Source organism: Uranotaenia lowii, chromosome 2, assembly GCF_029784155.1.
Source record: "Uranotaenia lowii strain MFRU-FL chromosome 2, ASM2978415v1, whole genome shotgun sequence".
Classification (NCBI taxonomy): Eukaryota; Metazoa; Arthropoda; class Insecta; order Diptera; family Culicidae; genus Uranotaenia; species Uranotaenia lowii.
In genome coordinates, this window is record NC_073692.1 from 409,969,319 (window position 1) to 409,982,492 (window position 13,174).

Below are 13,174 nucleotides of genomic sequence, written 5' to 3' on the forward strand. Positions count from 1 at the left end.
TGGTTCTGAATAAATTTAGTTGGAAAATTTCAGAACAGAACGCTCAATCCCGAAAGCACTCTGCACACTCATTGACCAATCGGAGACACCGATTGTTAGCATACATTCAGGCTCTTAGCAGGTTCATGAGATTAGCAAATCTTCATTTTCAATTTCAGGAAATAACAGCACAGGTATGAAGCACAGGTATGAAGTAGTCATTTAAAACGCGAGAAAAACACACTGAATTGTGCGCTGGAATTCACCAGATGTGCAGCAAAATTCATCAGATGTGCGGCAAAATTCATCAAGTGTGCACAAAATTCACCAAGTGTGCGGCAGAATTCATTAAGTGTGCACAAAAATTCACCAGATGTGCGATTCCAACTTTTTGATTTCCATTTACATGGGATTCACGCTCATATTTTTTTAACCATAAATGAATGTTTTTCATACATTTTATGGTATTTTAAGTAGAACTTCTAAAATTGTTGTTTTTCAACCGTTATGAATTCTTTAATTTTAACCATTTTCCGAGTTCATGAAGAAAAGGATGAAAATGGTTGAAATTCAACAATAAAATGACTGAAAAAACAGTCGCCATGTTTGCAATCGTTGAAGTGATTGTTTTGTTTTTAGTTCCGCGTTGGACTCGCTAGTAAGTTAAATAAAACTGCCCTGGATTACTTGAAAATACAAATTGTAAGTATTCGGTTGATAATACCAGTATATTAAATTAATAGAATTGAATTTCAATTCCATTTTCAGAAAAGAGTGGTTGAAGAGCAACTTTATGTTATTTGAGATCAAAAGCAGCAGCAGTTCCGCTGCAGACAGAAATTCATCGGCTGACTCAACGGAATCCTAAATTTATTTGTCTCCAGATGCCGTCACGTCTTTGGGTAAGTACGAACTATTATTGGAAATCTCAGTCTAGTGCATCCGAAACTAATAACCATGAAAATAATCACTTACAGGATGATCCGGAACTTCCTACATTTGTTGCATCAAGAGGTTTGTGTCAGTTCCGAAATGTCCGAGGAAAAAATACCAGCACTAAAATAACAGCAGATTGGAAAGCGTGCTGTTGAAACATTACGGGAAAAGCAGCAGCGTACCATCCGCAACTGTGGTATCAGAGGCCGACATGAAGATAATCGACGCAGTCATTTCCTCGACCAGCTAGACTATCTTCCACCAGCTCTTTCACTAACATCAACAGTGCAGATACCGGGAAAAGCAACTTAAAACATGAATGTATTAAAATAAAAAAATCTGTGCATTGTATCATAGATTGATTTCTTTAAGACTTTTTCCCTATATTATCCGGTTTTCTAGGTACTTGCTGATGTCTGAATTTATTAGAAGCATAATTGAATGAAATTTGAGACGATTCATATTTAAAAAGCAAATATTTCCTATAAATTTCGACCCATTTTTACTTTTTCGACCATGCTTGAAAAATAACCATTATCCTAGTTCTCTATGAAATCTCATTTTATGAGTTTTCACTGAAAATTCATAAAATGACTTGATCCACAAAACTGCCATTATGGTTATTTTTCAAACATTAATGGTTGAACGTGGCCCAGCGTGTTCGATGAATACTTCATAGGCCTGGCTGATCAATGTGGTAAAAAGACAGGTGATGAACAAACACGCATACTATTACAGTACTCGTTATTCAAAAAGTAAAAAGGTAAACAAAGCCTACGTCACTTGCCAGGATGTTTATGTATCCTAGGCGAGAATTATAAACAGCAGTTGGCAATGGTTTTTTTCTCTAGTTTTCGCTGGTACAGCGATGATGATTGTTCGAAAATGCAACTGACGTCACGAATTGGCATGGTTACAATGCTTACAAGAAAAAAACTTTTACTAACACTTAGCACGGGATTTCCATCGCCACCTGAGATGTGTATACAGGTTGCTGGCTGATAGTGATAAAAGCTTCATTTCAATATCATTATATCGAATGGTGACAAAGCTTGGGCGAATCAACTCGCTAGGCTTGCGGAAAAAACTATGTTTACGACAACAACGATGAAATGAATTTTGGAAAAACCTTTCAAAAATGCGTTTTAATTTGAGTAGTCGGTCACTTGCATGAGATGTCAATTATTTATATTGAATTTGTTGAACTTCTCAACATTTTGTTTTTAATTTTTTTTTTTCCTTAAACTTATCAAAACCCATTACGATTGCAGGTTAATATTATGGAATACTTATGAACTTGCTAGTGAAATTAATCCGAATGCAATTAAATTGATTAATTAATGGGGTGGTCATTTTATTTATCACAAGAATGATCTGAAAAAAAACTTAAAGAGGGTTAGTAATAAACACTATGTGCAGATAATTCATCATAAATATACACAATATATTTTGTCATTCAAGTTATTGTCGCCAAAATACTAACCGTGAGAAAGTTGTGGTAAATTCTGCATCGGCAAGAAATTTCTAACCTGCGAAGCCTCTCGTCCCTCGACTGAAAAATCGTTTAGTCATAGCGGTTTGAAAATCGTGTTTTCATTTTAAATTCCAATTGCAAAAATGGCCAAAACAAATGTCTACCGAAATGTTCAACAACTTTTGCTGACACTGATTGAATGCTAAAGCTGCATTCACTGATCGAATAAAAAGAGCGAAAATCGCTATCGTAGCAGTCGAGCGAAGCAAGTTTGTTCTGGTTCACGAATGAGCTTTTAACTGATTGACAGATATATCGACCAAGCTCGACGAAAATATGAGAATGACTGAGCCGATCAGAAGCTTTTGAATTTGTTGACATGGGAGTTATTAAGCAAACACTAGCGACACCATGTCCTCCATAGAAAAGTTTCGATTAGTTAGGGAGCTTTTGGAAAGCTTTTGAAAACGGCCATACATTTGTCCTAACTCCGAAACGTCAAAAAATTTACCTGGCAAGGCGGATCTCGGCTCCATTCATGTCAGCTTGAGCTTTCTACACTGATAGAAATTCAAAGTTGTTCTCATTCCGTGCTTTCAGAAAATTGCAGCACTGGTACCTATATTCAACCAAATATTGGGCCGAATATTCGTTAGGCCGAATAGTTGAAAAGGTTAATCTTCGGTATTCGGCCGTTCGCCGAATAACACTATTCGGTACATCTCTACTCTCGAGATTGGCGCATTACTGACCTAATTGCTAGCTAGATGCTAAAAAGGTCAGTTGTGCTCCAAGATTTAAAAATTAAAAAAAAATGTGTCTGTGCCCAATAGTTGCACAGGCAAATTTTATGTCGTGCCTAATGTTGTCCGATTTTTTCCATTGGTTGCACATTTTAAAAACCTTCTTAAGGCTCAGCCACCATGTGGTCAAAGAGGCTGATATTTGTTACGGGTGCTGATTATGAGGACTTCTATTTCAAATGAAATCCAATTCGGAGACGGGCCCTTTTGAGAGGAGTCTTCTTCCATATAAACCGTCCAATGCACAATGGAAAAATTCACACCCAAATCGAAAAAAAAACACGAAGCCGCCGGTTTGAGAGTCTGGAATAGTATTTATCACACGTGAAATTTCCTCAGAATCTCTAATATGCCGCTAAATTTAACCGGAGCCATCTGAGTGGAGTGTTATTTGACCGTATTTGTCCAGTATTGAGCTGTTAGGACGTATGTATAAACCTACCAACATAAATTTTTGTGTCATTGAAATTCCATAGAATAAACTGAAAGGTATTTAAAACTTGTTTTAAAGTGCCTATTTAAAGGTGAAAGGATAAAAGGACGCGATCTGTTTAGCCCCTTTTTACCCCTATGAAGAAAATGTGGTTATATAAAATGAATGCTTAAGAACTCACTTGGAAGTCGATCGATTTTTACATAATGAATATTGAATTTAAAACTTAAAAAAATGGACCCAACCACGCCCAAAGTTTCAGATCGTTCGTCTGATTTATTGAATATAACTTTTTAAAACTAGTTTATCTTGAATATATTTTTCATGAAAGTGGGATTATTTGTAATGAATTTAACCTTTGTGGCATTTCATCAATCTTCAAGAAACATTCATTTCACATTGAAAACTTCCCCAACAATTTTCAGGCTGAAATACTGTTTTTATCAAACAAAGTTTCACGATGTTATGACTGTTTATTTTTCTGAATTAATAAGAGTCAAATGAAGCTTCACTCAAATGTCTCCAGTCTAGTTCGACGGCAGATTTAAATTTCTGAGAAAATTGCACATGGTAAGTAATATTTCGGGTCTTCCAATTTTAGATTTCGAGTTTTTTTGGGATGTAGGTATGGAGTTTTCCTACTGTACAATATTTTGACAATATTATCATCAAAAGCAAGGGGTTCGCTGTTGACATAAAATACAGTTCTTCAAGATTTTCGATTCGAAATTTGAAAAACAGGGTTTTTTTCTAGAACAATCTTTAGATTCTTTGCATAAAATGTTGAGTGAATTGTCGGGATAAAGGATTTTAAAATAAATCTGATGAAAAATTAGTCCCTCAAAACCAAAGCAGTTTAAGCATTAGTCTGTGGTTTAAGTGTCTTTGACACTTTTCAGACATTGCACGTTGTCCGATTTTTTAATACATAGATACGTTTTTCAACAAGTTTAATATCTCAAAACTTCAATTTTAATATTTGAAGGTAGAAATAACATATTTATGGAATAATGAAGTGTCTTCGAATAAAGGTTGAATTATTGAAAATCAACATTGAGTGCAAAAAATATGAAAATTCTGTGTTCAGTTAATTAGAGCACAGAAATTACTAAAATTAATAGTTAAACGTATATATACACAAATTTAGCAAAAAAACATGTCATATTGAAAAACAATCAGAGTTTTTCCAGTTGCATGTAATCAATGAACGTGTTCAATTTTGTATGGAAATTTGTTAGAAGAGAAAATGTTCGGATATAAAATCATCCAGGAAAATCAAATAGGCATGAAATGAAGTTTGTCTTTGATTAGATATTGATTTAACCTATTCTTGAGCTGCATATTTTGCCAACATGAGAAGAAGCAAAGTATTTCACGGAAAAAGTTATAACTGTTTTAAAATAAAAATCGGAATTCATTGAAAAGTACTGTAAAATTGCAGGCTTTGCTTGCTAGAGCTTTCAATAATTTCATGACATGTTAATTGCGACTTTTTAATTATAATCTATGATTTAACAGCTTTCAAATAAGCAATCAAAAACACTAAACAAAATTTTTTTATTTTTTTGTATGGCATCGAATATTATTTCCAGGGTACAAGTTAGGTTTGGTTTTTGTTCACATAAAATGTATTGCAAAACCCAAAAATTATTTCAAAAATCAAAAATAAAGTTTTTTAAATTTTCAGTACATCTCTGGTAATTTTTCAATAAAAACTTTAATTTCACGTGCAAATCAAAACACGTTGCGCTAATTCGGGACTCAATTAGTTGCTTCCAAAAATTTTATTGCTGTTATTGGCAGTAAAAACAACTAAATAAAGTTTTTGGGGGTATACAAATTAAAAAATTTGATATTTCCATTCAAATCTTGCAGCAGACTTATATAAATACAACAATGGGATAGGAGGAGATTGAGCGGATCAATAGTTGCACGTTCCGATATTTCCCTGATTATGTATGGACCGATTTAAAAAAAAACTCCAATGTGTTCAAATTATCCAACAAACATTTCGTAAAGAAAACCGATTCGAAAAATGTTATTTCAAACCTTATTTGCCGTAGAAGTAACATTAAGGTTTTGTATAACATTTAGCTAAAAAACAAAAAACTGTCGTTAGATGCATATTATACAGGAGAAAATATCGTTAAAAGCCTAATTTCATCAGTAAACATTCCAATTAACATGATTCAGTGTTAATTTTTTTGAAAAAGTTGAAAAACATCTGAAATATTGACAATTCAAGTCATTTCGTGCAACATTGGGTAAGGGGACAACGATTGGCAAATCATCCTAGTCAAAATAACTGGTTTCCGAAACCAGGCGGGCTAAATGCGCATATTTATGGTTTGGGCAATATTTCAGTTCCTCTTTCAATATCTTTGTGTAATCAAATTGAAAATGGTAGAAACTCATGATAAGCACTCGTCAAAGCTGAAATGTTTGCAAAATTTTAGATATCACACGTTCTGTTGCATAAGACATAGTTAGGGATGCCAAGTAATGGTAATATTTCGTTCGTATATTCAGTTATACAGTTCTTTTATTTTCACTTTAAGATTATTTTTTTTGTTTCGATTATAGTCGTTTTCGTTGGCAATCAAAATCCGTCTCTTAGATGTTCCATGACACTTCTATAGACTTTTCATGTTTATTAAAAAATTGAGCTCGAAAGATAATTGTTATTATTGAACATTGAATATACACGATTTAGCAGCTATGCGATTTTTGATTACTTGTGAAGATTTCTTAATGCGTATGAAACTGGAAAAAAAACATTTTTTTTATGAAAAGCATAAATTCATTCGATTTTTTTGTTCTTAAATGGGAAAAATTTGCTTGGAGAAGTCAGCTACCATGGCCCTGGAACTACTCTACACGTTTTTTTTTTTTCATATTGATCTTCCATATATTAATTAAACAAAGAATGGGAGTTTACTTCAAATTAAACTTTTCATTCATAAACTTATGTTGACGACTCAATATATCGAGTTCATTCTACACCTTGAATAGATTCCGTCTCGCTGTGGCAAGTTTAATCGCATCAATAAACAAACATATGATCGTTTAATTAGGGTGAGTGCTCCTACTTTGGACCTAGACCCTACTTTAGTCCTAAAATGCCGAAAATTGTAAATAATTCTTTTTGCTGGCATAAGATTAATATATTCCTATGCACACAATAAACTCTTATTCTTCCTGAACCCTACCACACCGTTTTTTGACATTAAAAGTCATTCTGATAAAATTTTCAACGTTTTTGAAAATGTACCTTCTCATTAGTAGTAAATCAGACAGCTCATTTAGTGAGGCGCGTTTTAAGAAATAAGAGTATTTAAGGAAAAATCATGGTTTTTTACTGTCCAAGCCAAAGTTTAAAGGAAAATTACTTCCATTGTGAAGAATATGAACCATCCTACCTATTTTTCTTGAAATTCATGAAAATCAATGGAAAACTCGGAAAATTTGCAAAGGGTCCACATATAGGAAACTATTGATTTTGATGTTCCATGTTTAGACCTAACAGCACCAAAACTTTGTATCAACACCAACAGACAAATCAACCAAGGTGCGAATTTCTGATTGAGGCATAATTCTGAACCAATATTGAATATTCCTAACAGTTTTTGTCAGCTTGACGGATATAAACTACAAGTAAGTAGACACAAACAAGTTTCAGCTATTGTTCTGCTGATAGAGCTGACGGGGAATGTAAGTGATTGTGATATTCATAACAGAAATTTAAGTTTTTTTAAATGTCAAACAAAAAGCTGTAATACTTTTTTATGATAATAATTGATTGAAGATTACATTTACAATAAATTTGTATATTTATTTTCGAAAAATCATACTTTTATATGAATTTTAGTTTTAGGTCCATTAAAAGAAACCAGTCCAGTACCAAAATAGGAACAGTAGGTTCAATGTTGGAACTTTGGATCATCCATATCTTTGCAAATCTCTCAATAACGGCGTAACCTATGTTGAAAATTTTCATTGAAACTTTCAGATAAGATCAAGACTTATAAATGAATTTCCTAAAGGATATAAATTTCCCGTCCATTTTTGAGAAAATCATGATTATTTAAAAACCACCGCTTAAAGGGTCCAAAGTAGGGCAACTAACCCTATATGTAGCTGCGAACGACCGGTTTTTTTCTTATTCTAATCGTGCTTCGTACAGTTCTTATTAAGGGACACTTGGCTGTAGCACACAGTAAAAATCATAGCTTGTAACGTGCTTAAAATAGCAAATAAGGGATAAACAAAAATTTAAATCGTAATTTTGATAATTTAAAAAAAATGCGTTTAGATTTGTTAAGATTACTCAGAGTGTTAAAGATTTTTTTAGAGTGAACAGGTTAACAAACAACTCCGTTCTCCAGAGGCTTTAGAGGGTGCTCTGTACGACTCATTTAATTGCGTAGTTAATGTTTTATTATCGGCTTGAGCCGCACTCGATTAACCCGCAGCAGCGATCCTGAAACCGTCGCCACACTGCTTAGCTTTAGGCTTAGCTAAATAAAAGATCTCATAAAAATCATAAACCTCAAGTTCTAGGCTCAGATGGCTTTGCGCATATTTTTATCCCTCTATTGGCCTAAAGATTGTTATCTCAAAAGCTTCAGTGGCTGTGATGATCAAATAAAAGGCCCACTTGATCGTGTTTTTGGTGCCACTGTCTATTTAGTGGCGTTTCGCGAGCTACTTGGATGCTCAATAATGGTCATTTTCCATTAATGATTTTTTTATTCACTGAAACCTATGAGAAGGTACTAAGTACTTGACACACAGAAGAGTTGTCCTTGAACGAAATAACGAACCCACCTCGAGACACTGAAAAGGACGAGCTCAGCAAAATGGGCAGCAGAAAGGTTCACACCAAAATTCTCAGGAAAAACCTTAAACCTGGTCTAATTTCAACTGATAGGTAGGTACGGCACCCGACATTCAGCCACAGACAGACACAGGGTCCGGTCCGATATCCGGTGGGCTGATGGGGTTTGGAACCGTAGAAATTCGATATGCCTCTGCCGGTAAAATAGTGATATAGTGTAACGATACAAGGCGATTCGTTTTGAAGTTGCAAACTGTAGCAAATTTTATGACAAGATACCAACTGTCTCCTGCCCGGGGCGAGGCTCAACAAAGTTGAAGAAAAGTTGGTTCTCCGATTAATCGGCAACATTGTTACAACATTACTGTAACCTATTGAAAATAAAATTTCATTTGATTTGAGTTTTGAAAAATAAAAAAAACTAGATTACAAAACTCAGAAATATTTCCTCTGACAGCTTAGACATATTATAAGCAAAGTGACACGGGGTCATCGAATTCAGTTTTGTATACTCGTAATAATCACTGTTAAAGTTATATAGCAGCTCAATTTCCAGACCCTGATTATGGACTGGAAAATTACGACTTTTACATAAGAATATATTTTCAGTACTTGAGATAAGGTAAACTATGCTTTTTGGTCAGTATTTTTCTGGAGGATTAAAAAAGGATTGAAAAACGGTCTCAACAAATTTATAAATATTTACGTACAAAAAATGTATGTCTAGAGCCATTTTTGCTTTTAGGCCTTTATTATGGCGTGGCAGGTCATGCCTTCAGCTACTACACCGATTGATAGACTCCCTTACTCAAGCAAGACAAAACACTGGCAGCAGGCCGTCATTATTGTGATTCCATGATTATGGTTCACTAACCTAGAGATTCTCAGTAGGCCGATGGATGATGGTCAGTCAAATCGAAACATTTTTTCAATGCTGTGTAAGGTGCCGAGTTCAGGTCGTCTGGGAATAATCAACACGTTTTTTGCGCCCATGATGCAAAGGACTGGTCCATCGTTTTCGGTTTCTTCTTCTGTTTAGACTTGCAGCAGAGCGGTGGCTCAACTATGGGAACTAGTCTTAAAACCGGGACAGAGGTGAACAATAACAACCGTAGAGTTATTCGACTTGAGAAGAGCAAAAAAAAAACGAGCAACAACAACTAGTTGGTCGTGATTGTTATGAAGCCCATAATCAGCCGCGACACCTGTATGTGGTACCTTAACCAGTGAAACCGGAGTGTTGTGACCTACCGAGAGAAGGAGGCCCCCAAGGGAAGATGACGAATTGCCATGCCTCTGCATCAGTCGGTTAGTGGGGTATGGCAGGCAGCTAGTAGGGTTAATGGGATGAAGACGAATGAAAAGAAGCCCATTCAGTCGACTCCCAAATAATCCGGCACCTGGCAGCATAACTCTCAGTTATGTCACCGGTCATGGCGGGCGGCATGTACCTATTTAGTTGAAATGTCTTTTTAAAGGCCCTATAAAACTGGCCACAACTAATAGGTTGTACCTCATCGCGTGCGCCAAGCTCGCATTTTTCAAATTTCCCAAACAAATTGAATGTACGTATATTTACGTTTATAGTTTGACCGAGGCTTATTTAAAACAGAATGATATTTTCCTGAATATTACGAGATTTAACAAATTCAAATAAGTTGCCCAAACGATCTAAATGTGTATAAGTGATAAGATCTTGTTGATCCATATGAAGTCTTGTTATGTCTGTATTAGACTGGCCAAAATTTGTATGGGATGATTTTTTTAACATTTTTTTCAACGCGGCACCCCCTAGATTGGTGCCTTTAGGTGAAAAAATGACTTTCTAAAGTTTCAGGTCATTTGGCAGAAGCACGAGCTGGCGCAAACGACTTAAAATTTGTATGGAGATTTTCGTCAAAATGTATGAAAAATCTGTATACTCTCACTCTTTGTGTTCTAAAATATGTTTCTAGTATGCTAGAAAGCTCAGAATTTCAGGAATTGTAGTTCAAATAATGACAAACAAATTTGTAGAAGGTTGTTGTGGTGATTCGGTTTCTTTTTTTGTTCCGAATTTCAGCCTGCGTGACTGTGCTCGGTAAAACTCGTTAATAGACTGAGGAGGACTTCTCATCAGTGATGCCACATTTTTATCGGTATTTTGGAACCCAAAAAAATCTTTTATCGGTATGGAAATCCTAAAAATCGGTATGAAAATCGGTATTTGAGGTGGATATTCAAAAAAGCTTACATTTTCAACTTCCTAACGTATTTTTAATATAAATGGAAGCTTGCAATAAAAAGCAAGTCTAAGAACTCTTATGAATGTTAATTTGAGTATTAAATTAGCTGACTAAGTGTGTTTTAGCCTATACCTATTGTTTATTTTTTTTATCTTGGTTCTAGGTAACACTAGTTTACATAAAAAGACGCTTTTGAATTTTTAACAGAACTTTATATTTTCAAAACTATCTGCTTTTGCTGAAGAAAAGTAAAAATCCCAAATGAAAATTCAGCAGAGAATCAAAAATAAGTATTCCTTTCCAGTACTATAATTGAATGGAAATCTAATTTAAAAGTTACCATTTGAAAAGAAAAATAAGGGCATGGCGATCACTTTCAGGTTACACGTGGTTTAGGCATATTAATGAAATAAAAACTTGATTCTTTAATTCATGTTTAGCTAAAGTGGGATGTAAATTTGATAAATTCGATAAGGCAATAGAACCAGGTCAACCTAAAGGAAATGTCAATTTAGTAAGCACTTACACATCCAATGGCTTTTTGATGTTCGAGGTAAATATGGGCCAAGTTGATGTTCTTCGTTTGGTTGATGGTTTTTTTTTTTGCCAAACTGGCCATTTCAGCTTTTAAAGCCTTTAGTATTAGATATGAGTTTTAGCAATTAAAAAAAGAAATGCTTGGAGAAAGTTGTTGCTTCAATTTTTTTCAGGCAATGGAAAATTAATTTTATTTTTTGAAAAATCACCCATTATTCATATGAAAACCCAAGAATTTTATGCGAAAATAAATGAGAAACGTGTTCTAAAAGAAGGTGTTCCTAAGAAAAATGTTTAAAAAACACATAGTTTTTCCAAAACTGAAAATACCCATTTTGCCTGACGTGGCCTGGCGATATCTGCAGTTAGGAACATGTGATATCATTTATTTGGCTTACAAGATGGAGAAGGATTGAAGATTATACCGATGATATGACAAACCGTATATCTGATTGCACTTCAAATCTTGACATACCACATCTGGCGACAAATTGAACAACGGCAATATTCCAACGGTGTATATTTTCCCTTGAAAAGTTAGCATCTCAGGAGACAAGAGCATTGTCAATTGAGATTGATCTTTACAAACTTCTACCTTCTGCTTGCAGTCGCAGAAGGTCAAATATCAGCCTTGAGCTGAGTCCTTTGGCTTTGAGGTTTAGCACTATAATAGTGCATCATTTGACAGAACATAGGAACAAAACAGCGCGAACATCTGAACGAATTATGAGAGTGAGCCGTGGAGATCTTAGCAGGGTACTTTAAAAGTTGTACAGATCAACTTACACCACGCCAGCTACCGCACTTTGTCTCCTTTCTACGGGACCTTTACGAGGATAGCTTGAATTAAGTGGGAATGTGAAAGTGGAATGAAGTTTGAGTTAAAATCTTAAAAATCGGTATGAAATCGGTATGTTTTGCCAAAAATCGGTAATCGGTATATACCGATTCTTGGTCAAAATTTTGCTCAAAAATCGGTATAAATACCGGAAAATCGGTATGTGTGGCATCGCTGCTTCTCATCTTTTCTTCGATATAGCCGTACATCAACACCAATACCAACACAAATCAGTTCACTTGTCATTTTTTGCACGCTCAAACAATCAAACCAAAATTGGGTAGTATACAATCGAAACTGAAACTCAACTATGATTATTAAATAGTAAATTTAAGATTCATTAATTCATATTTTGTAGTTTTATTATGAATTTCTTATGATCACTTTTTTCAATATTTTTCGATTATTTTTTCTGTTAAGGGGAATGTGGCATGTTTCATATTTTTAAAACCAGTACTGTACTCCTGTGAATGTAAAACATGGTTGCAGACATTTTTTGGACTACTTTAAATTTGATATAAAAATCGATTTCGTCACTGTTCAGGAATTAATGCTTTGGGGTTAAATTGATCAGTCTCCATTTTTACGGTTTTAGCGAGTTTTGTTGATCATAAAGAATACAAAACACCGTTATTATTGTTTACAAATTCAAATTTATCAATTTTACCTTGCTTTTTAATGTTTTCTTTCAAAAACATTTTTAATCAAAAAAAACAATGATGCTGCATACATCAAGGGGCAAAAATTATAATAATTGCCAAATAGTTTTAGCTTCAAAATATAAATGAAATTTTACTTTCACGCATTCCCCTAGGCCCTCACACTATTTCTTTTTTCATTTTTTCTTCAAAGTTAATCATTTATTAGGATTCCTATCCATTTGTCCAATAAGAGCTTACTCTTGGAAAATTACCTTACTTTTTAAATATCAAAAATTTATCATTAAATGACTATGAAAATAGCTTTATAACTATACATGTTCGGATCAAGGCAGTAAATAAGCAACACTTATTTTGATAGCAAGTTGCTTCAAAGCTAAAATTTTATAATTTTTCAGAATTGTGAACTTAATTTATAATAGATTTCAGAAACTTACATTTAAGTGCCTTTGT

General features: G+C 34.2%; 1 long non-coding RNA gene across 1 annotated transcript; it reads left to right on the forward strand.

The window, feature by feature from the left end:
- The first annotated feature begins 564 nt into the window (after nucleotides 1-564).
- Nucleotides 565-1,120, forward strand: LOC129745774 (uncharacterized). Its single transcript, XR_008737180.1, has 3 exons — nucleotides 565-681; nucleotides 748-881; nucleotides 957-1,120. It is a non-coding gene; the product is annotated as an uncharacterized LOC129745774 (long non-coding RNA).
- Nucleotides 1,121-13,174: the final 12,054 nt, after the last annotated feature.